We start from the raw sequence: 25670 nt of genomic DNA on the forward strand, positions 1-25670 counted from the left end.
TCAACACTTGCAATTCAGTTACTCTGACCTGTCCTTTTCATAGATGAGAGTACTGCAACCACACTCTGGCTTCCCAAGAATACAACACGGTCACCAAGAATGACAGTCCCTATCAGGGAGCAAGAGATAAATATTGGAACAGCTTATGCCTACTTTTAAAACTAGAGGCAGGGAAGGCACCTGGTTTAGCTTTATGAATCTGTAACAGATATATTTTCAACAGCTCAGTAACTCGGTGCTTGTGGTAGATGATTCTATGACACAAACAGATAAAGGGAGAGGCAAAGGCACTCCATAAGGATGGCAAGCGGAGGGAGGAGGCATTCATTCCATAAGGCATGCTGCAGGAGAGGAGAAGGCATTCCGTAGAGACGCCAGAAGAGGGGAGGGGTTCCCTAAAGAAAAGGCTGGGAGCAGGAGACATGGCTCAGCACTTGCTACTCCTTCAGAGGACTGAAGTTCAGTTTCCAAGTACTGCTTTGGGCAGCTTACAATCTCCTATAACAGGCTCCAAAGGATCTGGTGCCCTCTTCTGGCCTCTGGAAGCACCTGCATGCACGCAAGCGCACACGCGCGCACACACACACACACACACACACACACACACACTTTAATTTAAAATATTTTTTTAAAAAAATGGTTGTATAGTGGACCATCTTCCTTCTTTCCTTCTTTCTTTCCTTCCTGCCTTCTTTCTTTCCTTCCTGCCTTCTTTTTACTTTCAGTATGTGCAATATTGTGCACTCTGTGTATACCTGGCTGAGTGGGTTAGGAAACTGTACAATCCAGGTGACACCTAACCTACCTTCACTAAACAGCAAACAGCTTTCCCTATACTAGAAAATGAAATAAAAGCAAATATGACTATGTATTGGCCAAAACCCCTCAAAATTATCAAGATTATTCAAAATACTGTAGTATTCAGTCACTGGCAGTTAACATTATCCTGTGCATATACGTACCATGAAGTACTAGCTAAGGAGACAGTAAAGTCCTTACCACTAACAACACATTTTCAAGATCCTATTTTCATGACATTTTATTAGTTATTTGTGGGTCTGTACACATGGCAGGGGGAATCCACGGGCCATGTCACACATTTGGAAGTCAGAGGACAGCTTGTAGAAGTCAGTTCCCTCCTTCTGGCATGTGGATCCTAAAGGTTGAACACAGGATGTCTGGCTTGGTGGCAAGCACGTTACACACTGAGTCATAGCACCAGAACTCAGTGAGTTGAACATGAATATAGTAAAGCATTAAAATATACACAGGCTAGACATTCTATATCCAGAATGCTTGTCTCAGACTCCAGGTTGTTTTGGATTTTGGAATGTTTGCCATTTTAATAAAACCTATTTCTTAGAAGTAACATATGCCTTGTATGCACTTACTGATGAGGAGAGGTGAGAAATTTAAAAGGCCTGGAGCTTTCTAAACTGTTTCTTAAGGAAACTGCCTTTCTAAAAACTATAGGTTGCTTCCCTAGATCCAGTGAATGGTGAAATAGTTTTTAAGCAAGGATGCTGTCTCTATTTTAATTCTGATTCTTCCTTTTAAAAAATTGGATTTATTTAATTTTACATGTGTGATTACTTTGCCTTCATGTATGTATGTGCATTACACGTATGCAGTGCTCACAGAAGCCAGATGACAGCAACAGATCCCATGAACTGGAGTTATGGATGGTTGTGAGCCACCATGCGTGTGCTGGAAACCAGACCCAGGTCCTCTACAAGAGCGATGGGTGTGTCTAACCACTGAGCAATCTTTCCAGCTCTTCATTCTCATTCTTAAAAATAAATTTGCTTGTGTTACAGAGGAAGTTTATGCTCAGAGCACAAAGCCATTCCATACAGACTCCTGCTTAGACGTGGTCTGTATGCCCACACGACTTACTGATGAGAAGAAAACTTAAAATTCCGAGGATCATTAAGAGGGTCGTTTGGGGGCTTAAGACATGGCTCAGTGGTTAAGAGCACTGGCTGCTCTTCTAGAGGACCTAGGTTCAATTCCCAACACCCACGTGGCAGCTCACAACTGTCTGGAACTCCAGTCCCAAAGATCTGACATCCTCACACCAATGGACATAAAATAAGATTAAATTAAAAAAAATTTTTTTAAAAGAGGGACTTGCTGGGCGGTGGTGGCGAACGCCTTTAATCCCAGCACTTGGGAGGCAGAGGCAGGTGGATTTCTGAGTTCGAGGCCAGCCTGGTCTACAGAGTGAGTTCCAGGACAGCCAGGGCTACACAGAGAAACCCTGTCTCGAAAAACCAAAAAAAAAAAAAAAAAAAAAAAAAGGGGGGGGGGACTTTGAAAGAAACAAATCACCTTCCTACTTTGTAAATGAGGGTTAAAAAACAAAAAGCATCTTTGCACCATTCACCTCTTGTGGTTTGCTGGACTCTTCCGCTTTTCTGTGCGTTGTTGGGGAGAACGGCATCCAGAACATTTAGGAGAGGAAAAAAAATAGAAACCTTGATTTTTTTTTTTTTTTTTTTTTTTTTTTTTTTTTTTTTTTTTGAGGACAGAATCAGAAACAGCCATAATCTTCCACTCTTTTAAGAATTCAGGTCCATAAACACTAAGTTTGAGATTAAAATTCAACACTAAAAAGGAAAAAAAAAAAAAAAAGAAAACAGCCAGTCCTCCACAGCACACTTGCCAGCCAAAAACATGAGCATTTTCAGCCCCTTTGTGGTCCAAGTGCTGCGGAGTCCCTCAGACTCCTGTTACCAGGATCCCAGCAACAGAACCCTTTCCAGCAGGGACTGTGGTTGGTAAGGATGTGAACTTTTTCAAAAGGCTTGATAAGGCTACACCGTGAACATTTGTAGCTACTCAGAGTAACCTAATAAGGGTCATCAAATATCATGCTTTGGGTGGTAAGCTGATCTAAACTGGGGATCATAAAGGGATGTTATTCCCCCAGCTCCACAAGAACACAATTGAGTGACTGGCTGGTTCATTATTAGAGGAGCTGCACAAGGGTCCAGCCTTTGAAGTCTGGGCATGACATAAGAAAAGCAATTTGGCTTCCAAAGAAAGTGCTGAGGAAGACTTGGCTTGGTTTTGTTTTGTTTTGTTTTTAAACTATGTAACATTTTTCTATGGTGAATCACTTTCTATGGTTAGCTTTAATGTGTTTGTCTCCCTAAGAAGAGTCACAGAGTAACTATACTGTAATTCATTCAGAAATGCTTTAGAAGTCTGAGGGCTTTCCAAAGCAGAGCAGGTGAGTCCTAACTTCATCCTGAGGTGTAAGCCTTCAAGGTCCCTGCACAGAAGAGCATGTTTCACTTCTGAAAGGCTCCTCCGTTTTGCAAAGGAACAAGACCTCAATTCTTCCACACTAGGACCTATTCAAATTGCCAGTTGTATCACTTTCCCAGTTTCCTTGATATGCTTGACATGCATCATTCAAGACTGGCTTAGCTTTACGTGGGCTGGGAACTGCTCAATTCCTGCTTTAGCAAGAAAACAGCCCAACTCACCAGGTGACATGCTCACACAGAAACTGTTTAAAAGAAAACTCTTTCGAAAACAAAACAAACAAACGAACAAAAAACAAAACAAAAAACCATAGATGCTGTCCCCAAGTCAATGCAATGGTGAAATCTATCTCCTATTAATCCTGGCTTTTCAAGACTTAGAAACGCAAAATGCAAATGAAGAACTTATTACAATCCAGATACTCTCTCACTCCTAGATGCTCAGACTCAACACCACAGCCCTGCACTGCCTGCTCTCAGCTGTTTTAAAAACACAGCCATAGAATCTCTTCAGGGGGGGGGAAAGAGTTGTGCTTATCCACAACAGAACCGTAGACTGTAAGAGACATTCACTGGTTTGAAAACCTCGGGCTTCAAAGCAACAGCACATATACCTTCCAGGAGACAACACCAAGTGACCATTTAGTTATTTCTGCCTTTCTCATACTCATTCCTGAAAGGAAAATCAAAGTCCAACCAAGAATTATATGTAATTTTTAAATCCAATCCTGTATCAACCTAGAAGACACTATTAAGAACTGTGTGACCATATCGAATATTCTTTGGACTGATTATGCAAAATAACCCCAGAGCAAGGAAGAGCTTGCTGAGAAATTCTGTAAGGTAATTTCACTCAATTAAACAATCCCACAGAAACCCCAGCAGCTGTGTCTGAGTTACAATCCTAGGAGAAGAGAAGAGCCTGCATTCACACTCTGCATACATACCTGCTTCCTCAGGTCTTAGCGCCTGGCAGTCAGGGGTTCTGAGAAACAAACTTGGAAACTTTAAAATCCAGCCTGTCTTGAGCTGTGCCTGTCCTTGGATGGTCATGTGCAAAAGTCAGTGTTTGACCAAAGAACAAGCAACTCTCTCTATGCTGAAGTAAATGTTCTGCCTACTACTACAGATCTTAATCACAAAAGAATTTGGCCTAGGTTGAAAGGCCAACCTGGAACACGGGTGTGGCTTGGAACTATGAAGAAATATATTAAGAGGTAGAACTGGAGATATCATCACCATTTCTAATCTATGACAGCATAGAGTACTTAAAATGTACAATGAGACCTCACCTCCCTGGAAGAGTGTGCTCACACAGGCTTTGAAACCAGATTGTGCTGTGAACTCTCGTACTGTTTTTATAAATATTCCTTTGTCACTTTAATTGTAAATGCCGATAATTTTAATCATGTGAAAACCATTAACAATTAACATTCATTTGTGTTTCCTATAAAGAATTAAGAAATTATGTTAAGACAAAAAAAAAAAAAAAGACAAAATATCCTAACTCCAGAGTCACTGGACTAATTTGAAACAAATATAAACATTGTCTTGAAACAGTAACTGAAAACACTGTATCACGTATGCAGTGTTAAGCTAGTGGTAAACCTCAAGGGTTAGAGTCCAATTCTACTTTTGAACTGGCCCAAGTATGGTTTCCTTATCTACTTTATAACCCATGTTCATGGAATGGCATCGGCTCATTCTGAAACAACTTTTATAAAGCCTCCATAAAAAGTGGATGTTATAAAACAGCTTTCCAAAGTGAAAGGAAAAGTAATTTTGAAATTACAAGTAACTTGAAAATAAAAGTACATTATAATATGCACTTTTAGAACTTCACTTATATGACTGTGAAATTCTAGACATGCAAACTAACCGTGGTGACCAACAGCAGAGTGGCCCTTGTCAGAACACAGAGATCACCTAGGAATAACAAGCCAGGGACAGGAGATGACTTTCAGTAGCAATGCAAATATTGGGTATTTTTGATTGTGGTGACTTTTATGGATGCATACACCTGTCAAAACATAGCTACCTGACACTTAACACAGATGCAATCTACTATTCCTATGTTATGGCTCAATGAAAATACACAGGTGCATTTAAATAGTTACTCTCTTCTATATGGCCACAAGTTGATTGAATTAGAGGAGTTAGGCAGAATTCCTAGAGACAAATATAAGGCAATATATTCTGTCTGGGTATCCCAGAGCCACTCAGAATAGCTCTGGGATATAAGATTGACTTTACCAGTCTGTCTCCAACACAAGCTCAGAATATTTTTGGGAGCACTGAGGACTCTGTCTTTGGGAATTCATAAATGAGTGAAAAATGAGACATGACCGCTCCAAGATATGGCTGAGGAGCAAGTTTTACTGTAGATACGAGGGAGAGCACAGCCAGAGGCATCTAGAAAAGTCCAGACAAAAGTCTTATGGCCATGAGAGGAGAGAGAGGTGGGAGAGTAAGACAGGAAGAGAGGAAAGAGGAGGAAGCCAAGAGAAGAACAAGGAGCCAAGAGCAAGAGAAGTTGAGTGAGCCAGGAGAACGCACAGCCAAAATAAAAGCTGAGCTCTGCAGGAGAAAAGAGAAATGAAGTCTGGGGGGCCTGGAGAGGTTTAGGGTAGGGGTGCCTTATGCCACCCAGGATAACTCTGTAATAGTCACTTGTGAGGAGAGCCTGAGGGAGCCCTGCAGCCAGAGACCTCTTGGCCACGTTAAACAGGCACCTCAGCCATCTGTCCTGAGTTTCTTTGAGACCTAACTGTCAATAGAAAGTTGGATGAAGTAACCATTCTTGCACTGAAAATTCCACTACAGGAGAGAACCTCCATGTAAAAAAGGCTTTTTTTACATGACCTGCAGGCACTCCTAAGGCAATTCGTAATTGATATGGGAGGGCCCAGCCCATTGTGGGTGGTAAGTTCTAGAAGCAAGCAGACTGAGAAAGCAGTAAGCAAGTAGCACCTCCAAGGCCTCTGCCTCCAGGTTCCTATCTGGTTTGAGTTCCTGCCTTGGCTTCCCCCAGTGGACTGCATCTTGGGATATTCGAACCTGATAAACCTTTTCTTCCCCAAGTTGCTTTGGGTCAAAGAGTTTTATTGCAGCAGTAAAAACCCTAAAACAAAAGCTGTTTTTCTAGCTTCAATTTGTCTTAGTAATTCTTTTGTTTTGTTTTTATGATGGACAGTACATAAAAATGTAACTGACACCAAAAGTGGAGAGCCACAGCTTCAGAGTGGCCATTATGGAAGGTCACTACAGAGCTTGGACTGGGCTGCTGTTTCAGTGGTTACCTTAATCTACCTGTATGATGTTTATATTCATGAGATCCGCTCAACAAAATGTTTTCATCTAATAAGTTAGTATAATAATGTATTAATTTATTTAAAGTAAATCTTAAAATACAAAAATGAAAATTCCATTATTTCAAAAAGATCATTTATAATGTTTGTGACACGGCCACTATGGTAGGAAACTGTCCATACCTCTTGAGTAAACCACGTACTGGCCAAGTCTGATCTGCCCTACCACTATCGCACAAAGAAAGAATCTGTCCTATGTGCCTCTTCAAAAAATGGATCCTAAGTAGTTATTATTTTTAATTTTGAAAATATAGAAAATGATAAATATTTATAAAGTAAGAAAACCTAAATTGTTCTCAAGCTTACCATTTGGGGACAAATGGTGCTAGGAATGCCCAGTCTTTTTTCCTATGTGTGCATAGTCTTTTAAATTGGTATATATAGCTTATTTATTATTTGCTATATATAGTTTACCTATTATTAGGAAATTCTTTCCAGGGGTGGTGGTGAATACTTTTGTTTTGTTTTTTGATTTTTTTTTTTGAGACAGCGTTTCTCTGTGTAGCCCTGACTGTCCTAGAACTTGCTCTGTAGACCAGGCTAGCCTCAAACTCAGAGATCCACCTGCCTCTGCCTCCCAAATGCTGGGATTAAAAGTATGCACCACGACCAGTAACCTAGCTCATCCCAACACTTGGGAGGGAGAGGTAGGTAGATCTCTGAGTTCCAGGCCAGCCTGGCCTACAGAGTGACAGCCAGGGCTACACTGAGAAATCTTGTTGCAGAAAAACAAAAACAAAAACAAACAAACAAAAAAAAAACTCCCATGAAAGGATATAGGGAAGGAGGAGTAGTATTTCACATACTTTATATACTTTTCTAAAAATGTCCCCATGTTACAGATATAGTGATGTGTACAATCTTTTTCTTTTTAATTAAAAATCAATGCCCTTGGATTAGGTATATATCTCAGTGGTATAGTACTTGCCTAAAGAACTCCCTAGGTTTGGGAAACAAAAAGAGAGATAGGGAGATGGTTTAGCTGTTTAGTTGCTGCTCTTTACAAAGGATGTGAGTCTGGATTTTAGCACTCCCATCAGATGGCTCATAAAACACCTGTAACTCCAGCATATACAAGCACAAACTCACACAGAGACAAACACAATACACATCAATAAAAATGGTCTCTCTTGGGCTGGAGAGATGGCTCAGCAGTTAAGAGCACTGACTGCTCTTCCAGAGGTCCTGAGTTTAATTCCCAGCAACCACATGGTAGCTCATAACCATCTGTAATGGGATCTAATGCCCTCTTCTGGTGTGTCTGGAAACAGCTACAGTGTACTCATATATATAAAATAAATAAAATCTTTTTTAAAAATGGTCTTTCTTTAAAGGAAATAAAAATTATTTGTGTTATTAAACTTTTAAAAAAAGCATGTCTTTCATAATAATTCATACAGTCTGATTGTACCATGATCTATCTAAGCCTTTGTGTTGGTACCAAGGTCGTTTTAAATGGGTTTGGTTCTTAGAAAACACTTCAGCAAGCACCCTTGAATAGAGGCAAGACAGGGAATGAGGGACAAAGCTTTGAATCCAGTTTCTCCAAAATTTTACACATTCCATTCTATTTATAAGAAATGTCACTGTCTACTCTGTTGGGAACAGTTGTGAGCAGAAAGACAGGCAGTATTTTTTCTTGAATACTTACTGTAAATCTCAACCAAATTTCCAGAGAAAATCCAATGGCTTGATCTCAGTGAAAGGTATGTAGAAGAACTGGGTGTGGAGACCTGTACCCATACTCCCTGCTGCATGGAAAGCTGAGGGGGAGATCACTTGAGCCTGGAAGCTTGAGGAGAGGTTGGGCAATATCATGAGACACTATCTCAAAAGTAGCAATAATAAGCCAGACAGTGGCACAAGCATGTGACACCAGCACTTGGCAAGAGAGGACACAAGGATCAGGAATCTAAGGTCATTTTCTGCTAGACAGCAAGTCTGAGGCCAGCCCATAATACATGATAATCTGTCACCAAAAAAAGAAAAACCTGCTGATGATAAAAACTGTATAAAGCAAAGTGACACTGTTACTGATAAGGCCAAGTGTATAATATGGTTTCAATATCTGTGACTATTTGAGGGAACCATAATTTCAATGATCACAGTACACATTAATTACTAGAAAATAAAACTTTTGTGTCAAGGGTTAATGAGATAGCTCAGCAGGTAAAGATGTTTGCCTGATAACCTGGGTTCTGTCCAAAGAAACCCCATGGTAGGAGGAGAGAACCAATCTTGCAAGTTGTCCTCTGACCTCCACATCCACTTACACACACACACACACACACACACACACACACACACACACACAGAGAGAGAGAGAGAGAGAGAGAGATCTGTTTCTAAAAGCTTTGTCATAGTGTCTAGAAGAAATACTTTCTATACTGTGTGTGCATAGTTTGTAACTGTGTACCCATGTAGGCCATAAGTTACCATTAGACATTTTCCTCCTCGTTCTTTGAGACAAGGTCTCTCACTGAACCTAGATCTCCTATTTCTGCTAGACTGAAGGCCAGCAACTTCCTGGGACCCAGCTTTCAGCACCTCTCAGCTCTGTATGTGCCGCGCACCTGGCTTTAAATGTGGTCCTCATGCCAGCACAGAAGACACCTTAATTACTGAGCTGTCTCTCCAGTCCTCCATGTCTTAAAAGTAGTCTATTTCTCTAAAACTTCTAAAGCACGGGGATCGTATTACCCAGGTAGGTAAGAACTTGGTAAGAGTGACAGTTTGTGAGTTCATCAAACTCTACACTTACAATTTATAACAGTTCCTGGGTGTCCATATTAATTAAATTTCAAAAAATAGGGGAAAATGTCATTGTCCTTGCCCTCAATATATTTACCAGATAATCTGATAGAATATGAATTAACACAATACTCAGTAAAATATGAATCGGAAACCTCATCTTTAACAATCTTACTTTTACTCATTTATATTAGACTTTTAGCAAAGTTTTTGACATGAATGTTCTAAGGAAACAATGGACATATCTTGCAGAACTTGGATATGTAGATAACACTGTTATTTAAAAAAAGTTATCTTGATTCAGTACTTCAGCTCAGTTCAATTAGTGGCTACTAAGTATCTCCTGTGGCCAGCATGCTGCAGGGACTTCTCCAATGCCTCACAGACAGGTGGAGGAAGACACCACCCAGAACTCCAAATCAGTCTTTGAAAAACTGGCAGGTCACAGGGATTCTTACCATCCTAATTCACCAACTGGGAAAACACCTATAGATGCCAGACTTTCAAGCATCTGAAAATGTTCCTTAGAGTAAGTAGGTGACAAACTTGTGACTATAATACATATGGGTAGCTAGAATGAAGGGCAGGGTATGTGAAGAAACATGAACAAAGATGGGGCGGGGGGAGTCTGTGACACGCAACAAATACAGGTGATCCTGCTTCAAATCAGAATGCTTTTCCCAAATCTAAATTAGCAAAGAAATAGGCACGGCATAGATTCTCTCCCCTTCCTGCACATAGGTAAGGGTTGCTGAAGCTCTGCCTGACTTTTAAGTCTTGAAACAGACCTCTTAAAACTATTTGCTTCGAAGCCTGGCCAAGATGTGGTTTTTTTTGTTGTTTTTGTTTTGTTTGTTTTGTTTTAACCATAGAAAAATAGCTAGTTAAGTCACATTTTCTGTTTGTTTGCTTAAGATTTTATTTTATTTTAGGTGTAGAGGGTGGAGATTCTGCCTGTATGTAAGCATGTGTACCACATGCAGCTAGAAGGAGTCCAACTGGAACTGGGTTACAGATGGTTGTGAACTACCATGAGGCTGCTGGGAACTAAACCCAGGTCCTCTGCAAGAGTAACAAGTGCTCTTAACCACATTTTTGCAGGCTCCTTTGCAGCTGTTGGTGAAGGGCAAGGGACACAGGATGGATGGACAGACAGACAGACAGACAGAAAACCCTATCTATGCAGGCCCAAGTATCTTTCAAATCAGAGGAGGAAAGAGAGTCAAAGTACAGAGACACATAACCTATTGTCCTTAACTTTGACTGTGGAGAGATGAAGACCTGAGCAAAGTAATGCAGGTGGCTTCCAATGTTCAAAATAACTCCAAGTTTATGTACAGCAAGAAGGAGAACCTGAGATGAACAACTTCAGCCAACATCTGCAATGACCCTCAATAATGATGCATCCCTAGAACTTTTAGAAAGGACTATAGTCCTGACTTTTGCCTAGTGATACCTAAGCCAGACTCCTGACCTATACTACAGGAAGGTAATAAATGTGTGTCAGTTACACTGCTAGGTTTGTAGCAATGAGAGCAATTAAGAAAGGTAATACAGAGTCAGACAGTTTTATTCCAGACTCAGCTAATTCTATCAGCTTGGCCTTGGACAGGTCACAAGAGAGGACAGCTATTACTTGGAAGATGGGGTGGGGATGAGAGCAGAACAGAATGTTTTGGGAGAGGACCAATGTTGTCTTTACAGTTCTCCTTAATTAGATTTTTCCCTTGGTCACATTATATAAAACATACTGGATGACTAGCTCAGGGCTGGAGCAATGCACAAGGTTCTGGAGTCAACCCTCAACTCTGAAACAACAACAACACAACAAAACCAACTTAGAAGTTAGGCTAGGATTTACTTTAGCAGCTTAAAAAGACAAATACCCTCCCAAACAGAGCTATTAATCTAACAGGCTGGCAAGCCAAGGACAGGTAAGATTCTGCACAGAGCCTCACCAACCTAAGACAGAACTGCATTGCTTTTGATAATGCAGATTCCACGATGGGTAAGGAAGGCATTCTTGTAAGGACCTAAGACAGACTCTGTCTGGTTTATGCAATAAAAAGAGGAAGATGTGGAGCGATGTTGGAGCTGCCTGGTAGGAATCTGACATAGGCCAAGGACAAGGAAATGGACTGCAGGCAAGATTCTGACATTAGGCTAGAACGAAGAAGTAACTTCAGGCAGAAATCTAAATCTTAGACTAGAACAAAGAAGTAATTACAGGTAGGAATCTAAAACTTAAGCTAGAACAAAGAAGTAGGCTTCAGGCATGAAAATCACTTTGGGCTAGGACAGGGAAGTAGGCTCAGATATTTTGGTCATCTTGATAAGCCCTTAGAAATAGTGATCATGGGACTCTGTTTACTCTCCTGCATGTTCTTTGACTATCTAGGTTTATTGTCTTGCTTGTTCCTTGACTATTTGCATCTATTGTATTGCTGGTTCTTCAACCTAGAACTGACCTTAATACTTGCATGTAATTTAAACGGTATAAAAGCAAAAAACGCCAGGCAGTGGTGGCACACGCCTTTAATCCCAGCACTTGGGAGGCAGAGGCAGGTGGATTTCTGAGTTCAAGGCCAGCCTGGTCTACAGAGTGAGTTCCAGGACAGCCAGGAACTCTGTCTCAAAAAAAAAAAAAAAAAAAAAAAACACCAAAAAAGGAGAAGAGGCGAAGGCGGGAGGAAATAGGGGATTAATGGGGAAAGGGGATAACATCTGAAATGTAAATAAATAAAAATATTAAATTAAAAAAATCTAAAAAATTTTTATTCCAAAGAATAAATAAAACATCAACAAAATTTTTAAAAAGACAAAATGTTATGAAATATAATGTGGGGGGAGGGGCTGGCAGGCCCATGTCAAGGTGCCCTCCTGAGAAATCACACCATGCAACCAACCTAATAAAGGAAGTTTATCTGGGGGAAGGGGAGGGAATGAGGACCTGGAGGAAGGGTAGGGGTGGACAGGAGGGAGCAGAGCCATGAGGGCAGAGAAGGCAAACAGAGAAGAAAAGAAAGGAGAAGAGAAGCCTGCCACATGGGAGCAGAGAGAGAGGAAAAGAGAGAGAACTGGAATAGCAAGCAGTCCTTTTACATGCAGCACCTGGCTGCTGCAGCCATTGCTAGATCTCCAGGAAGAGAGCCTAGCTTTCTGCCTAGAAGGTAACACCAGTAATGCCAAGAAAGGCCTTTGTCGTTGTCAATGGACGACTCCCAGAGATGGTTCCTGCGGCCCTGCCATTCTCACTAGCAGTCCTACAAGCAGACCGTGGAGTGACATGAAATACAGATCCCATATCCCCAAGATTCTCATTCCGAAGTTCTAGGGAGAGGCTGGGGAATCTGAACAGGAACAGGAAATTCTGAAGTTTGTCCTCTAGTAAATGGCTGGTAATGCTGGGGGGCAATCCCATCTTCTCCCCCAATCTCCCTAGACCTTGTCTGCTCTGAGCAAGACCTCAAAAGCAGCTCTGGTCAGAGGTTACCCTGGAAGCTAGCCCATCTAAGAGCAAACTAACTGGTTAACTGCACAGGTTTGACATGAGCAGATCTGAATCCACTCTGACCTCTCTGTGTGCCTCCAGTTTGTCTTCTCATTTGCATAAGGGAAGCAGAAAACCTACCAACCCACAGTGTTGCTATGACAGCTTCAGCACAGTTAGGTCCTATGATTACCAGCATACCACACTTCTATTTTTAGAGGAAATCTGGGCAAAATAAGCATTCTGAAATCCTCTGTGTTCTCATTCCTATAACAGAATGTAGAAAGATGAACTATTTATTGGAAATAAGCTTCCATCCTGAACAACATGGGAGGCAGAGTGTTTACTGAGGTTGTGTTTGGGGAAGAAGAGAAAGGGGAAAAGGAGCCGTTGGAGCTCTTTGAGGCTATGTATATCACAAGGGGCACAATTTTATTCCAAAATTCCAAAACAGTTGGCTGAAACAAAAAGATGCTTTCCTTAATCACAAGTTATCTAGAAAATCTGCCTTTTGCTTTTGACCTTCGGGTATGAAGTACCAAGCTCATGGATTACAGAGAGCCGTCCAGGTCAGGTTATTTAATTAGCTAAGTAGATGGGCCTCCATTCTGACTGGAAGACAGGTGAAAGCAAACTGTATGACTTACAGTTAAGTAACCTCAACTGCCAGGTGCATGTGAGACACAGATACAATCAAGTCACTAAACATAACCAATCATTCACATTAAGATGAACAAATATGAAAAGCAAATAGCCCAACAGATGCTGGGACACTTCATTTTTTTTAAAAAGATTTATTTATTTATTTTATGTATATGAGTGCTCTATCTACATGTACACCTGTATGCCAGAAGAGGACATTAGATCACATTATAGGTGGTTATGAGCCACCATGTGGGTGCTAGGAATTAAACTCAGGACCTCTGGAAGAGTAGCTAGTGCTCTTCACTGCTGAGCCATTTTTCCAGCCCCTGGGACACTTTATTTCTATGGTTTCAATGGCATGTGGCTGAGGTAACATCTAGAAAAATGAATCTGACTAAGATTTAATTAATAAAAATCAAAGACAAGTGATAGCGCTGAATTTCTGGTAAAGAATTCAGTAGGAAATGATGTAACAGATGCTAGGTACAAGCAGCACCCAAGATGGCAGTGCTGGTGACAATGTTCTGTACAGAAGGACTCTGGCCGGAAAACAAGAGTTTGCTATTGGGTAAACAGATGCCTAAAGGCAGGGTTCTCTAAACCAGGAACCTCCCTTACCACTCCCAAAGTCAACTACCTGGGACAAGGACATCCAGTTCCAGGTCAAACTGAAAAGCCTGTATCATCATCTCAAAGACCCTCCAGGATGCCTGACTGTCATATAAAATCTATTTGATTTTCCACCATTTTGCTTCTCTCTGCTTCTGAGAGGCAGCCCTGGCAGTGTGATCCTCTCCCCCTCTCCCCCAATAAACCTTCCCTTCTCCCCATGGAGTGGTCTAGTTCAGTGATTTTCCTGCATCTTTCCTCTGTATCATTTAGCACTGTTTCCTTGCTTATAATAAAACTTATTCCTGTGCTTGATAATTTTATGTCAGGTTGACAAAAGCTAAAGTCATCTGAGAGAAGGAAACCTCAATTAAGAAAACGCCTCCATAAGATTGGGCTACAGGGCACTATAGGGCAGCAGTTCTCAACCTGTGGGTCATGACCTCTTTGGAGGTCAAAAGGCTCTTTCACGGGGGTCACCTGTGACCATCAGAAAACACAGATATTTACATTACTATTCATAACAGTAGCAAAATTACAGTTATGAAGTAGCAATGAAAATTATTTTATTGTTGGAGTCACCACAACATGATTTAAAGGGTCACAGTATTAAGAAGGTTGAGAAATACTACTGTAGGACATTTTCCTAATTAGTAACTAATGGATCCGTCCCCTTGTAGATGGTGCTATCCCTAGGCTGGTGGTCTCGTGTTCCATAAGAAAGCAGACTAAGCAACCGATGATGAGCAAGCCAGTAAGCAGCACCCCTCCACGGCCTCTGCATCAGCTCCTGCCTCCAGGTTCCTGCCCTGTTTGAGTTCCTGCCCTGACTTCCTTCCATTGTAAACAGTGATATGGGAACATAAGCCAAATAAACCCTTTCCATCCCCAAGTCTGGTCACGGTCCTTCATCACAGCAATAATACCCTAACTGAGACTTTTACTTCAATTTTTTTCCTCTCCTTTCTCTCCTTCTCCTCAACAGATGAGAAACTTTAGTGTCAGTGTTTGGTTTGTAGAGTCAGGGTCTCACTGCGCAGCCTCAGCTGACCTGGAACTCCCAATGAAACCCCTCAGCGTACGGACCCTCCTTTTCACCTTCCTCAGTGCTAGATTACAGCACATGCTCATGCCAGGCTCAGAAGTACACTTTTATGGAAAAATATCATTAAAAGCTCCAGAAGAGAATTGGTTTAGAGTATTCTCATGGGTTTTTTTTTTTTCAACTTTTTTTAAATTAATTTTTTATTGGATATTTTATTTACATTTCAGATGATATCCCCTTTCCCTATTCCCCCCCACCCAGAAACCCCCATCCCACCCCGTCTCTTCCTGCTTCTATGAGGACGTACCCTTACCTACCCACCCACTCCCACCTCCTTGCCCCCCAATTCCTCCACACTGGAGCATCCAGCCTTCACTGGACCAAGGACTTCCTCTCCCACCTATGCCGGACAAGGCCATCCTCCCCGGCGTATACAGCTGGAGTCATGGGTCTCTCCCTATGTGCTCCCAGGCTGGTGGTTTAGACCCTGGGAGCTCTGGTTGGTTGGTATTGCTCTCCCCATGGGACCACAAACCCCTTCAGCTACTTCAGTCTTCTCTCTAACTCCTCCATTGGGAACTCCATGATCAGTTCAATGGTTAGCTGTGAGCATCTTCCTCTGTATATGTCAGGCTCTGGCAGATCTCTGAGGAGACAGCTATATCAAGCTCCTGTCTTATGTTTAAAAAAAATAATAATAACTCTGAGCTTATCATTAGACTTACATTGAGAAATGCGGCTAACAGACCTGACTTGCACAGTCTTAAATTACACATATATGAATCTAGATTAGCTACTAGTAATGGAGGGTGGGAGTTTGACCCAGTTTGAGGATACATTCTGTCATGACAGGGACAATAGGGTATCAGGAACAGAAGGTGACTGATCACACCACCCATACAGACAGAAAGCAGAGAAAGATAAATGTATGTGTTCAGTCCCCTTTCTCCATTTTATTCAGTCCAAGACTTCATCCCATGGGAAGGCGTCACCTGTGTTTGGGATAGATCGATCTTCCCTCCTTGGTTAACGTAAAACACTGAGCGCCTGGCACAGAAAGATACCAAATACAAGGCTAGTGGTGGTTAACCAATTAGTTTGCTCATCAGGACCACCACCTGAAGAATTGAAAGATGTAGCCATGTCTGGAAATGGAAATCAAATTGCTAAATCAATTAACTGCCGACACTTTGGAAATTTTATTAGCTTATGGCAAAACTCATTTGGAACTGATTAGCATTTTATTATCATTAAATATTTCAGTTCACTTTTTTCTACCCTTTCAGGAGACTTGCGGCCAGAGTTACTGATTCACACTCCGACACAGTGGAGGAGTGGGCCAGGCAAAGCTGGCAGGCTTCTCCTTTGTTAGCAGTCAAAAGGTGTGCAGCTAACTGTACAGACTGACTTCCCTAGACCATGACACAGGTCCATTAAGATAAGGACTCTTTCCTAAGTCCATCAATTCCTGTTTTAAATAAACTTCCAGAGGGTGAAAACCTCAGATCCACTACTCCTGAGGAGCTGTGAGTGTGAGGCCAAACACCTCTACCTCTCAGAGCCACAGGTCCCTCCCCCTTCACAAGGCATTGGTGCAGAGTTTTAGAATTAACATAAGTTGGTGGTGTTACTCCATAACTGGGGAATGAGTGTCTCTAAAAGTTAATCACCTATGACTTGACACATACAAAACAGCACTGTCTGCTCACTATTTGTCACACTGAAAACAGGAGAAAATGCACCTTTGTGTGCTCAGGAGATTCCCCAACTGTCTCCAGATAGATTCTGTGACCTCTGGTCTCCTCCAATGGAGTCACACCCTTGCTAGGAAAACACACCTAGAGTACAATCTCTGCTCATCTTTCAGAAGCAATTGGATTTCTCAGCTGCCCGAGAATTTTCTACTGACATATCTCACCGATTGCTAATTCTGATTATGTATTTTTAAATACTACCAAGGGCACCACAGTTTGTTTCATTTTTTTTTTAAAAACCACGTATATTCTTGTTTTTTTTTTTTTTTAAATTAGACAGATTCCAACAGGAGAGCACCCTGCAACCTCAGCACTCTTCCTCAACATTTTCAAGATTCATCAAAACCCAAGGTGAGCCTGAGGGCGGAGACAACCAAAGGGACCAGAGGATGCAGTGAAAGTAGGGTGGGTCCTGGAACAAAAGGCTACCATGTGAAACAAAGGAAATAGTCAGTACCTTGTGCATTTTAGTAATAATGTAACAATATGAGCACATTCATTATAACTAGTATAACACACAGTTACACATTACTAATAGGACCGGTTGCCAGCAAGGGGACACAGGAAATACTATGTACGTTTGCTTGATTTCCATGAACATTCATATAAAAGTCTATTAATATTTTCTTAACATCACTACAATGAGATACTGTCTCACACCTGGCATGGGGGCCCTAATTAAGGAAACAGATAACAAACATTGGTGACTATGTATTATGTGAAGAGATACAAACATCTTTATGCTCTTAGATATAGCATCTTTAGAAAAGCTTGGCAGTTCCTTGAAATGCAGTTACCATGTGACTCAGCATTTCCACTTGGACACTATAAATACCCACAATACAGGGTCTGTAGAGATAACTTAGTGGGTAAGAGTACTGGCAGCTCCTCCAGAGGACCCAGGATCCACATGGTGGCTCACAACCGTCCCTAACTCCAGCTACAGGGGATCCAACAACCTCTTCTAGCCTCCTTGGGTAATCACAAAAAGGGTGTACAGACATATGTGCAGTGCAGGCAAAATAACCATACATATAGATTTATTTTTAAATTAAGAAAAACAAATGCATTTTCCTAAAATAAAAAATTCATAAATGTTCATAACAGCGTCGCTCATTAGGGCTGTGCAGCTCAAGCTCCTGCTCTGAGTTCCTCCATATTCCACAGAACAGTGGCTTGTAGGCCTGAGTGACTCCACTGCCTTCAGAAGAATACAAGCACAGAGAACGAAGGACTCCGCATCAGTGGTGTGCACCACCTGTCTTTCATGAATCATGAGGCACAGACTGGTGACTTACTTATGCAAATGAAGAAGTAACACCTACAAACTTACCAAAGAAGACTGGGAGTACACAGGCACAGGGGTATATTAAAATTCTATCCAGAGGCTGGAGAGATGGCCTAACAGCTTAGAGCACGTGGTACTGTAAAGAACAGACGTTCAATTCCCAGCACTCACGTGGTAGCTCACAACTATCTGGAATTCCAGTTCCAGGGAATCTGATGTCTTCTTCTTACCTCCACAGGCACCAGTCATACATATGGGGTGTGTGTGTGTGTGTGTGTGTGTGTGTGTGTGTGTATGTGTTCCAACAAAACATCTATACACATAAAATGAAATAAATCCAAAAAAAGAGATAACTTTATTTTGTGTTTTTCTTTTTAAAGTATGTGTATGTGAGAGACAGGCAAGACAACTACCAGGCTCAAGTGCTTCATGACCACACCAGACCAATGAAGACTGTAACAATCTCACTTGGACCCCATGGGAAGAGCACCTCACACTGTAATAACAGTGCCACACCCACCTGTCATCTCTCTATCCTGGGACACTCAAGATATCAAAAGGACATTCCTGAATGTCCCTGGGGCTTTAGCTTACAGTGGTGCTCTCTAGAAATTCCATCCATCCATTCATTCCTGTATCTATCCATGGCTGTCTGGATCAAGTCCTTCATCTCTGCCTGTGCCTCCAGGAGGCCTCTTTGAACTCTGTGTTCTTTAATCTGTATGCACATGCCTCAAGTAGACCTCAAGTGTATGACCTGCATTATTTTAGTGTTTCAAATCAAAGAACCTGTGTTTGCCAACGGCCAGCTATCAGGAAGAATCAGGACTACATCATAAATTATAGCCAATGAAAATAGGTTGTGAATTTATTATTATTCAATAAATTCTGACATTGTAGAAAGATGTAAAAAGTGTCTGTTTCTGACACAGTGTGCCCATGACAACAGCCTACAAGAAGAAACTCTAACCAGATTGAACAAATAGATCTTTTTAATGTGGTGCAGCCATACAATGGAATATTATAGCCATAATTTTAATCTACACCACAACATGGATGAATCTTGAACACATTATGCTATGAGCCTGCCACGAAGGGTATTTTAAGGTTAGGGTGGGCAAGGCAGTGCACACCTATAGCAGTACTCCAGAAGTGAATTAGACACTAAACATCCTGGCAGGAATGAAGATGTTATAAGATAACCCTGTCCCTCCCTTTGGCTATCAGATTATTACTGCAAACACCCCAAGATTTTGGAATTCCCCCAGAAATCTCATACTGAGAGAAAGAAAAGGTTGGGAGCCTGGTGTTAGCCAGAGCCCTGGAAGAGCTGTTACTCGGTTTTGATAATGAGTCAGACCACTTTGCAGGAGACTCAAGGAGAAGACACTGACAACAGGCAGGCTCACATCTTGACAAGGACTTCTTAGCTACCTATAACTTTCTGTCCTCTCTTTAAACTTAGATCTCCTGTGAGGACTCAAAGATGGGCGTGGGGATCACTAAGTATTTTTGTTTCTCTTCCAGGTGTGGAATGGCTCTTATGTTTCTGCCCTTAATTAATATTTGCTTTTGTTTTCTTTTGTTTAAATAGGACTATTAAAATGGGTAGCCTGGTCTAGTTTGTTGGGGCTGCCTGGGCACAGAGTCTGACCACAATGATTCTGATAACAGTAAATTCATGTCATTCTCAGCAACACATAGTTTGAGGCCATCCTGGGCTATATAAGAATGTCTCAAAACAAACAAACTCCTAGATTAAAATATAAAGAAAGTCTCTCACATGGAGACAGAGAGGGTGGGGGTGGGAGCTATGGTCGAAGATGAGGAGAGGATGCTAACAAGTACAAGGCAAAGAAATATTCTAAAATTAACCATCTGTGGTAATATTTTGACTTTGTTTGTTTGTTGAGACAAAGGTTTTCTACGTAGCCTTACCTGGCCTAGAACTCAGTACATTTACCAGGCTAGCCTTAGACTCAGACCAGGCTAGCCTTAGACTCAAGATCTGCCTGCTTCTGCCTCTGGAGCCTTGGAACTAAAATCACTCACCACTACACCCGGCTTAAAAATTGACCATCTACTTCTTTAAGTAGGTGAAATATATGATACTTTATCTAACAGACCTATTATTTTGAAACTAACACTACGGTATGCCCTAAAAACACTGAAGACTACATAAAGCAAAGTCTTTGACAATACATAGTTAATATAAAACCTCTAATTTCCCTGAAAAGTCCTGCTGCCTGGTTTTGTAACACTCAACATCTGTGCCCAAGTCCCTAACAAAATGAAGAGACTCCGTGCATTAGGAAGTTTTCAGTGTGTCTCAGTGTCCTTATTAGATCAGAGTAACGTGAATGACCTAAGGGCCCAGGATATGAAACCATATGCAGGATATCTTCACTGATGCTTAACACATATTCACTTGCAAAAATGGGTATCTTAGGCATTCCCTTTGTATACTGCTTCAAGTTGCAGTCATTTCCTCCTAATTACTGGAAAATTGGGCCAATGGGTAAATATGCTTACTGCTAAGCCTGAAAACCAGAGTTCCATCCCCAGGCCCCGCATGCTAGAAGGAGAGAACCGTTTGTCATTGTTTCTAACCCCAATATGTACAGGATGATGGCACAAACCACGCACAAACACACAAAATAAAGAAAGGTAATACAAAATAACTAAAAAAATACCCATACTATTTCCCATCCTCCCTTTTAAAATCATGGTAATGGCACTGGCCATGTAAACCTCATATCAATACGTCAGTTAAGGCTCATCTCCTACAGCACAATACACTTGTTTACACAGGAAGATACAGAATAAACAAACTCTTGCTCCTCTATTCACTTCCGGCAGGAAGAATAAACTGTAGCAGTCTGTGCGTTGATAAACAATCCTTTAAGTATGATTATAAGCTACTTTCCTGGTCACTCTGAATCTGGTTTCTCTCAACACAGTAAGAAAGCATTTAAATTGAGCATTCATTTGTTTTAATGGTGAAGTCAGTTTCACATGCAAGAATTATCTCCTACATGTCAACCACTGTTATGACATATTACTTTATTCAAACCTGGAGTTGGTTTAGAACAAATTTAAAAATGTAGTAATCCTTACTGTTATAAATTCAAGTTATTCAGCTCACTCTAGGAAAATGTTAAAGCAGCTCTCAGGACATCCTGCCAATAGCCCAGATCTGGGGATAACGGTACAACTGTCCACCTCATCATGGAAGGTATGTCCTAAGACCCAGTGCACGCCAGAAACCAGAAACAGTACCAAGCCACCAAATCTACATTATTATTTTCCTATAGAACCTTTGCTGAAAGTTTCATTTATAAAGTAGGCCCAAAGTGGTAGTTTGAACAAGAGTGGCCCCACAGGCTCACACACTAAACCTCTAAACCTCTAAGCCAGCCATGATTAGATATTTTCCTTTATAAGTGTTGCTGTGGTCATGGTGTCTCTTCACAACAGTAGAACACTAAGAACAATGTTTTTAGTAGCTATATTAGGACTGTGGTTTTCCCCTCTTATTTGTGGTTTCGCTTTCTATGGTTCTGGCTACTCGTGTCAACTGAGATCCAAAAATATGAAACGGAAAATTGCAGAAATAAGTCAGAGGTTTTAAACTGAGTATCACTGAGAGGGTTAGTTGATCACAGTAATACTACAAGCCGAGATGACTACTCACTAGTGAAGGGTGGGCAGTGTACAGAGTGTGGGTGTCCAGGACAAAGGGCTAACTCATATTGTAGGGTAGAAATTGGCCACACAAAATCTCGTGCTGCTACTAGGATAGTCTCCAAAGAGTCAGTAAGAGTGTGAGACTGCATCTCAATGCTGAGGCCATCCACCTCTCAGCGGCTATCATGGAGGCACTGGACTCAACTCCCAGCACCAAAAAGAACGGTGAGCTCACTAAAATACATTACATTTTAATTGCACTTATTAGAGTGTGTGTGCGTGTGCGTGCGTGTGTGTGTGTGTGTGTGTGTGTATGCATGCATGCACTAGGTGCAATGGTATGTTCTGGGTATCAAACTCAAGTCACTAGGCCTACACAGCAAACATTTTACCCTCTCAGCCATCTTGCCAATCCCACAATAAAATATATATTTTAGAGACAGGAAACATACACACACACACACACACACACACACAGAGAGAGAGAGAGAGAGAGAGAGAGAGAGAGAGAGAGAGAGAGAGAGAGAGAGAGATTTGTGTCTTTTGGAATTATAACCAGCTGTCCTCTTACTAGCTTGCATATTTTTATTAGAAACATCTAGTAATGAATTATTTGTGTAAGCCCTTAAGTCACTTTATATATACACTTTATATATACACTATATATAGCACTTTAGGTGCTATTTCAAACTGTATTATTCAAAGACAAGTGTAGTTTAAAACAGGGTACCTCCTATTAAATCCTCACATGGCTAGAGGGACCCACTTGTCTGTAGGTACCCTGACAACGAGAGGCAGGAATCGTTCCTATAGGCTCAAAATGCTGTCTGATGGTGTTCTTAGCTTTTGGATTGTAGAAGTTATTTGCCTTCTAAGTCAACAGATTCTAAAGGGGGTTTGTTTTTTTGTTTGTTTCCTCTTGTCACAACACACAGGGACAAATGAACGATGGCTGTTTTGGAGGGCCAGAATTTAGCCAAAGATAAGATAATTAGCCTATAGACAGTCCTGGAATTCTAATCAGCCAATCAGTGACAGATTCCTTTCGAGGAGTTTTCATTCACATGCAGGCATGGCCTCTCTTCAGCTGCTTTTGTTGGTGCAAAGGAAAACTCACGCCTGGGTAACACTGTCGGTAACAGCATCATTACCCATGGTGTTTTACCTGGGTCTATGGTGCAAAGGAACAGGTATGGCAATGGATATTAAAAAAAAAAAAAATCTACAGATTGTGGAGAAAAGGAGCTCAAAAAAAATTCTAAAACTATACCCAAGGCAAGTGCTGGGGACACCTGTGACCATTAAGAGAACCCCTCCTGTGCACTGGGAAAACAGGAAGGGGCAAGACCTCACAGATCCAAGACTCCAAACTTAAGGAACACAAATTCATTTGAAAAGAGAGCTGAGCTCAAGAGGCCTAAGGAATTCATTGTTCCTCAAAGCAGCCACATAGCAAAGTGTTCCTCAGGCTCAGGTCACACAGGTCACACAGGTCACACACGGAAGCTACCATGCAAAAGGGCCAGGCTCCACTCAGCCTTGACTCCTCCAGAGTCATAAAGTCTTGTTCCATGGTCCTAGAAAGCTACCAATCAAGGTGTGGCAGGCCAATAGTCTCTATAAGGCAACCCTGAGAGGCCATTGTGTGAAACTGAAAATGAACCCCCAAGTGAAATGAGGACCCAAAGATATCACAGAGGGGCCAGAACCATGGGACTGCTGCCAACAAAAGCTGAACAGAAATGAAGTAAGTTTCTCTGGCCATCGGCCTCAGCATAATCTGGGAACTTGTTAACATGTAAATTCTTTGGTTGGTTATGATCAAGATACATTATCTACAAGTATGAAATGTCAAAGACAAATCAAAAACATTTCTTAAAAAAAAATCATAAACTCCAGAGTTAAGACACAGAAATGGTTTTCTTTTCCTATTTTTTTTTGTTTTGTTTTTTTGTTTTTAACAACCTAGCTGCTTCTGATGTTTGTTCATATTCCAGAACACACTGAAATACCTGTAGTCTCAGGAAGCAGCCAGCTTTGAGCTTTTGCTTATGGTGTTACCTGAAGCTGTTAGTTGTCACAGTTACCAGGGAAACTGCACTTCCCTCTTTGGGTTCTGTGTGGTTATGTTTTGTTTTGTTTTGTTTTTTGTTTTGTTTTTCCAAACAAGGGTTTCTCTGTATAGTCCTGGCTGTCCTGGAACTCACTCCATTGACCAGGCTCATTAAGGAGGGAAGATAAGAAGGAACTTGGAACCAGTCTTCTTTAGGAATTCCTGGCCCCTAGCAAGGAAAATCCTAGAACCACTGCCTTCCAGGTCCTTGTCCTAAGCTTCCTGACCCCATCATGCCCAGTCCCCACCATCCCTTCACCAAATGCCTTTTCTGTATTTAGTTTGTTTTGTTTTTTTGTCTTACACTTTTTCAGAAAACCTCCACTTTGAAGCTTTCTTTCCTTAACCCCCTGGACAGAGTTACCTCTCCTCTACCCAAGTCCCCTTCCTTCCTTTGCTCTTCCTGGTGGCTGTTCCTCCCTGTGCACAGCATGTCACAGGCAGTGGTCCCTGTGGGTGGTTTAAGTGAGAACAGCTGCAACAGGGCTGGGACATGAGAGGATCTGTTCTCAGTTGGTGGAACTGTTTAAGGCTTTGGCTTTGTTGGACAAGGTGTGTCAACTAAGGGTGGGCTTTGAGGTTTCTAAAGTCTACACCAGGCCCAGTTTCTCCCTTGGCCTCCTGCCTGTGGATCAGGATGTAAGCTCTCAGTAAGTGCTCCAGCACAATGCCAGCCCGCCACCGTGTTCCCCAACTATGATGATCACGCAATCACCCTCTGAAACTAGGCAAGAAATTAAAAGCTTCTGTCTATTCGTTGCCTTGGTCACTGTGTCACTTCACCGCAAGAGAATGGTCACTAACAGTCCTGTGTCTGCTCCCTCCACTGCACGGTCTCAAGTGTAAGCACCATGTCACTCAGGTCCGTACACCCAGCTCTTTCCCTTCATCTCCTTTTAAAAAGTGTGATTAAAAAGAATGCCAGTGAGATGCAACCAACCCCTGTCTCCATACCAAAGATCAACACACACCATTGCATCGTCCAGGGGCATTCAGAGCTGAGAAAGCAGTTACTATAGGCACCTTTGACCACAAAGAAATCACTTAAGAAGCCCCACAGCTGAGGCTAACCACAGAACACATTTTAGAAGCTTATAAATATCAAATATAAATTTCATATAGAAATTGTCTCCTCTAGTCAGAAAAAGACACAGTGACTAGAAAAGCATCAGATCCAGAGATATGATGCTTCTAGATGGAGTCCTCCCATATACATCTGGCTATCAACATGATCCCATTAATAAACCTCAGTATTTTTTTTCCAAATAAAAAATTGAAAAACACAATATGAATTTGATCTCTGCCACTTCCAAGTTAGGTAACCCCAGGTAGGCAGGTCATTCTCAAAATAGTAGCTGCTTATCAACAGAAGGTAGCAAATTCACACATAAAAATATATAGTTATTAATAAAAAGCCTTTCCTTCACATCTCCAGTTTTAGCTTCCTTCACAGTCACCATTACTAACTGAAGGTGTCTCTTCTCCTGGGCTCAGAAACAACCACAGACTTTGACTTCTCTTGTACAGGCCAACTGATTTCCCATATTCAAAGTTTGACCTGCCTAGAGGCTCCTTTTGATGGACCATTAAACAGTGAGAGGTTTTTCAGAGTTTTCCCACTAATAATAATTTTGGGTTAAATTGGCTG

At 41.5% G+C, this 25670-nt stretch overlaps 1 protein-coding gene across 4 annotated transcripts in view; it reads right to left on the reverse strand.

Annotated features, from left to right (window-relative positions):
- The window catches only part of Pls1 (plastin 1), an 89626-nt gene that overhangs the window by 55685 nt on the left and 8271 nt on the right, over positions 1 to 25670 (reverse strand). The window contains exon 1 of one of the 4 annotated variants that reach the window (XM_076917763.1): positions 4220 to 4358. The exons of the other annotated variants lie outside the window; for them this stretch is intronic. The gene's annotated coding sequence lies outside the window, so the exon portion shown is untranslated. Of the gene's footprint in view, positions 1 to 4219; positions 4359 to 25670 lie in introns of those variants that run through there. 4 annotated transcript variants of the gene reach the window in all.

This window comes from Arvicanthis niloticus, chromosome 21, assembly GCF_011762505.2.
Source record: "Arvicanthis niloticus isolate mArvNil1 chromosome 21, mArvNil1.pat.X, whole genome shotgun sequence".
NCBI classification, from domain to species: domain Eukaryota; kingdom Metazoa; phylum Chordata; class Mammalia; order Rodentia; family Muridae; genus Arvicanthis; species Arvicanthis niloticus.